Here is a 6,321-nt window from a genome sequence, read left to right as displayed (position 1 = left end):
AAGTAGGTTGTTTTGACCCAGCGGTTGGATTATATGTTTAACCCAACCTGCTGGGTAGTTTTATTTAGCTCAACTATTGTTTAAAAATTACTACTGCTCACCTAAAATGAACCCAACATATAGGCTTGAAATTAACATTTATTAATAAGTTTAATAAATAATAAACATTTATTACATTGTTATTAACATTAATAAATGTTCACCATTTGATTATTATTGTTGCCTCTAGTAATTATGTGTCAGATTTTTAATTTCCAACCTATTTTGGGGTCATTTTAGCAATACAGTAATTTTTTAAACAGTAGTTAGGTTAAAGGGATAGTTCACCCAGAAATGACAATTTGATGTTTATCTGCTTACCCCCAGGGCATCCAAGATGTAAGTGACTTTGTTTCTTCAGTAGAACACAAATGATGATTTTTAACTCCAACCGTTGTGGTCTGTCAGTCGTATAATGCTTGTCAATGGTAACTCCATCTATAAGAATTAAAAAAACATGCACAGACAAATCCAGACTAAACACTCTAACAAAGGAAATGATGTCTCGCACTAATTGAAGTATAAGCGCGAGACATCACTTCTGTCATCAGAACGCGTTCAGACCTCACCAACTCGATGCTGAAGGCAGTTGAACATAGTGCTGTTTTAGTGGTAAAATGATATAAATACTGTTTGGTTTCTCGCACAAACCGATCGTTTCATGTCTTAGGACATCGATGTGTCGTCACGAGCCACAGGGTTTAATTTGGATTTGTCTGTGCATGTTTTTTTGACTCTTTATAGATGGTGTTCCCATTGACATGCATTATACGACTGACAGACCGCAACGGTTGGAGTTAAAAATCATCATTTGTGTTCTGCTGAAAAAAACAAAGTCATCTACATCTTGGATGCCCTGGGGGTAAGCAGATAAACATCAAATTTTAATTTTTGGATGAACTATCCCTTTAAATTAAACTATCCAGCACGTTGGGCAAACATTTAAGTGGGTCAAAACAACCCAGTCACTGGGTTTGTCCATTTGTCCCCCCCCCCCCAACACACACACACACACACTCTCTCTCTCTCTCTCTCTCTCTCTCTCTCTCTCTCTCTCTCTCTCTCACACACACCTCTCCCTCAACAACATCATTCTGCACCCTAACTTGATGTTTACAGAGTTAGCACAGAGTGACAGGAACTGCGGTGAGCATTTTTAAATGCACAGATGAGGCAGGATTTGCGTGTAGTAGTTTGTTTTGTACTCAGAGTGTAGTCAGAGAAACCCCGGATTACTCTGTACATATCCAGTTACAAAAGAAACAGATTAGCTTTTGAGTTTGAGCCCGTGAGTCATACGGTTCCCGGGGAACCTTTCTCTAACTTACATTGAGAAATGAGTTTTTGACTGCTGTACAGGTGAGTACAGGTGGAATACTGTCGGCTGTCGTTCCAGACGGCAGCCAGCAACACCCGCAGGAAAACATCACTCATCAAACTTCACTGAAGCGGGGAAGCGGTCACGTGCTGTGCTGCTAGCCAAGCTTGGCGATTTAATGAGGGTCAGACTGATAAAGTTCACGCTGCTGTTTTGGAGTGATAATGTTTTCGACTGTGGTTAAGGAAGTGTTTTTTATATATAAACAAGGTGTTTATAATGAATAACTGATCTGACAGTGAAGCTATTTCTGTGTTCGCAGTGAATCAGATATTGAGGATGAGGCATATGGCTTTAGTTCTTTCAGTTCTTTGCTATGAGTTTATACTTCCCGATTGGCATGGCCTATAACATACATCCCAATTTGCATATTATCAGTCCTAAATTGTATTCAAAATTAGAATGTGTGTCCCAAATCATAATATGTTGAAATGAATATCTAAAGATACCCGGATGGTCTACTATTTCCGGTTAGAATCCGAAATGCAGATCCGTGAACACTCTAACGGCTAATATTGCCCAAATCCCAGTGCGCCTTGGATGAGGATTTGATTAGAACTACAAACACAAATAAAAAGTGTTAAAAACTACAAACATGCAAGTCCGATGGTTAAGGGGTTTGACTTGTGATTATTAGTCAGTATCTAATCTGACAAAAAAATATTTATTCAGTGTTATTCACATATTTCTTCTGTAACAATATATATACTGTATGTGTGTGTGTGTGTGTGTGTGTGTGTGTGGTAACATTATGTCTTTACTGTGATTTTTGTTTCATTGTGGTATGCTTTTTAAACCATATTAAAGGGGTTCTCATGTATGCTGAGCACTTGTTTGCTGTTTCTCAGGCTCTCTTTTGGCTTCAAACCAAATTTCTAACAATTAAGCAGAAGCCTTTAAATCAAAGGTTCAAAACAAGTCTGCATGCAAGTCCAAATTTTTGACTGGTAAATGCATGTTACGTTTTCAAAAAGCCCTTCTAGTATCATGGTGCTGTTTGGCCTAGTTCTCGTTTCCTGTTTCATCAGAAATGTAATTTCTTCTTTACTCTGTTTCTTTTACTATAGAATACTATTCCATATCTCCTCTTGTGCTTCGCTTTCTTCAATCTCTGTCAGCCCATCACTCACTCTAGGGCCTAATTATGAGCTAGCTTGAAATAAATACATTTATTTTACGAAACAACCCTGCTGAGTACTGTTTTTTTTTTTTCTTCTTCTTTTTTTCTACCTCCATGTGATGAGGCACAGCTCTATAGTCTCCAGTGCGCTCAGGCTGGGATGAGGGGGGCTCTTTGGGATTGACTGGCCGGAGATTTGCTGGGTGCAGTAATTGTGTCTCATTAATTCTTACAGTAATGCAGGGGAGCTATACAGGCTATGCAATTAGCAGGCTGAGCCCTGAATAGAGCAGTTAATCAAGGGACAAAGGCAAGAGCTCAGCAGCCATTAGGCACAGAGGATGTCGGCCCATTGTCAGGGACATAAGGAATGCATGCAGACGTGCCTTCATTTAGGACAACTCAGGCAGGGGAGAATCCAAACCCTCTCCAGAGCTTTTCACCTCCGTACTTAAGCAAACTTCCTGCTTTTTCATGCATTTCAGAAATAATGCTATGACAAAACAAAAACAAAAAAAAAAAAGAAAGGAAACTTCTTCCTAAACTGACATGTCAGGACAGAGATCATTTCAGAAATAATACTATAAAAAAAAACCAAAAAAAAAAAAAAAAAAAAACATATAGCTTATGGCGATTAAGTTATGCTTTTATTTCATTTTTATTTTAAAATGAGACCAAAAGTAAAATTAAAAAGAAAATATTTTACAAATATTAAATATTTATTTCATTAAATATTTTATTAACATCAGTTTATTTTAATATTGGTTTCTCAACACTTACAACCTCTCCAGAGCTTTTCTCCTCCATACTTAAGCAAACTTCCTGCTTTTTCATGCATTTCAGAAATCATGCTATGATAAAAAAAAAAAATAATAATAATAATAATAATAAAAAACTTTATTATAATATTAGTCTGTGTGCCTCAAATATCCACATAACTGCAGCTTTCATTATTTTATCATTTTATTTAATTTTATATATATTTTTTTTATTTTATTATATTTTAATATTTTATCTTATTGTATTTTTTTATTATTTTTTAAATTTTATTTTATCATCCATTTCTTACAGAGTTATTTTATTTTATTTTTTAAATAACATTGAAATCTAAAATATTAAAAAAATAAAATAACATAAAATGAAAAAAAAAACAAAAAAACAAACAAAAAACAAAAAAACAAAAACAAACAAAAAAAAAACATATAGCTTATGGTGATTACCTTATGCTTTTATTTAATTTTTATTTTAAAATGAGACCAACAGTTAAATTAAAAAGAAAATATTTTATATTATTAATTATTTTATTTTATTTTATTAATATCAGTTTCTTTAATATTGGTTTCTTTTTTATTTATTTTTTAACACTTACAGTGGTATTTTATTTACTTTTATTTTAAAATATCATTTAAATATAAAAGATAGAAAAACAATAAATAAAAGGTTATTAATTAATATTAATTAAAGATAAATTGGCTTTATATATGTGGTATGTCCTCATATAGATGCTAGGTAAACACAATAGCCCCTCACTGCAGAACACACAAGATCCAGGGGGCGGAGATGGGTAGGTTAAGGGATATGTAAAGTGGGAGGAGTTGGATCTCATGTTCTGCAGAGAGGACCATCTCGGTAAACACCTGAATGTGTATTTGTGTTTAAGTGTGTGTGTGTTTGTGTGTGTGTGCGTGTTTTTGTGACATATCAGGACACAAATTTGTATAATGACTTGGGTATGACATAGGTATTACAAGGAGAGGGTGTCAAAAGGCTTATAAATTATACAGAATGAGTTTTTTTGAGAAAGTAAAAATGTGCACAGTTTTTTGTGATGGGTAGGTTTAGGGGTAGGGTTGGTGTAGGGCGATAGAAAATACGGTTTGTACAGTATAACCATTACGCCTATGGAATGTCCCCACAATTCACAAAAACAAACTTGTGTGTGTGTGTGTGTGTGTGTGTGTGTGCTCACTCCAGTCCACAGTTCCAGGGCTACTGCAGTCATATCTGTCGAGTCAGGAGTTTGTGAGACCTTTTACCACCTCGGAAGAGCGAGGGAGACGGAAGAGAAATCACCAGAATACTCTACCTTATCTTCCCTTTCCTGTCTCTCCCAGTACTGTAGTCCCTTTATCTCCCACCGCAGATAATCACTCACTCCGCAGTGGAGAGTAAACCAACCTCTCCCGGTCATTAAAATTAAGCATTGAATTATTGACATGTAATTAACGTGTCTTTCTTTCCAAGAGCCACTGCAAAGTTTCCCCCTGCAGTTTCAGTGAAAGGATGTGTCTTTCTCTCATTGTAGCTCAGATATAATAGTTTAGCTATGTTAAAAGAAAGAAAAAAAAAACTGTATGATGAAAAGTGCCTTAAACCACAGACTCGGAAAATCCTATTTATCAAATAATACAGCTGCTAAAACTTTATCAGCATTTATTCTCACAAGTAATGCTGTCTTCCGCTTGTTATCTTAGTCGTTACGGAGGAGACGGCGCAGCGTTCGGATTAGGTTTTGGATTATGCAAACATGTCAAAATATATGTGCGTAATGAGCTGCAAGATTCTCTTTCAAGACAATTATGACTACACGCTCATATTTATTTATTTAACGCCTCATGTTTAAATGATTTGCCCTCGTAATTTTTTAGCTAGGGAATTTTTTTTGCAATCCACAATCAGTCAAAGCGTAGCACAACAATATGCACTTTATTAATAAATACATCTCACACAACACTAAAAAAAGGTTACGCTTCCTTCGCAGTTGTCAGTTCCCCTGACAAATTCCTCTTGAAGCTGAATTCCTCTGAATACTAACCCGTGGATTAATTCCTCTCTTACTTATGCAGTTTTTCTCAGTTTTACAGACCTGTGGTTTGACAACCTGTTTATATTAAGCCTAAGTAAATCAAATTCAGAAGTTGCCTGGTAATCTCATTTTGTTTACAGCAAACTTTAGGAACAGCAGCTTCCTGTCTGCCTGACTTAATTTCGTCTGTTTGCAGACAGGCTTTCGATTTAATGGGGAGTAATAAGAGATAATTTTTAGTAACCTACATTCCGTGGTGCAGGCATCATCCTGTCACAGAAAGTAGGTTGTAGACACTGGGAAGGTAGTAGTGAAAGTGTTTAGAGGTTTGGCGAAACTTCCGTCACCCACTTGTGTGTATGAATAGGTAAGAGATGCAGGTGAGAGATACTTTCAAGTCATAGTTCACCCCAACATCAAGTTTTTGTCAATATTTCAGGGTTCGTACAAGGTGCTTAAAGGGGTCATGAATTGAGAAATCAACTTTTCCTTGAGCTTTTGATATATAAGAGGTCATCGTACTATAAGAATATCCTGTAAGTTTCAGAACCGAAAACTGAAAACTTCAAACGACTCGTCCCTGAACGTGCCTATCTATGACATAGGTAGTTGAAACTCCACCTCTGCAGAAGAAATCAACGCCTACTTCATCATTGCAACATTAGCCCCGCCCACTGGTGTGTTAGTAAGATGACGAGGAGAGGAGTGATACAGGACTAAAAATAACATTACCTTTCAAAGGATCCTAATGCTACAAATATGGTTATTTATTTTCAACAATGTGAATGTCTCAGTTGAGCTTTATTTATTTGTATTTGGTACATTTCACTGTGGATTCTTTGGTAAATAAGTCACATTTTGGCGCAGGCTTTGCAAACAGACTTTTACGATATGAACTCGGCAGTAATGAAACAACATGTGAGTAACTGTGTTAATTCTAATGCCTGATCTGATATGTAATGTTTCATGTACAGTCAG

This window comes from Ctenopharyngodon idella, chromosome 23 (assembly GCF_019924925.1).
Source record: "Ctenopharyngodon idella isolate HZGC_01 chromosome 23, HZGC01, whole genome shotgun sequence".
Lineage (NCBI taxonomy): Eukaryota > Metazoa > Chordata > Actinopteri > Cypriniformes > Xenocyprididae > Ctenopharyngodon > Ctenopharyngodon idella.
This window is presented reverse-complemented; position numbering follows the sequence as displayed.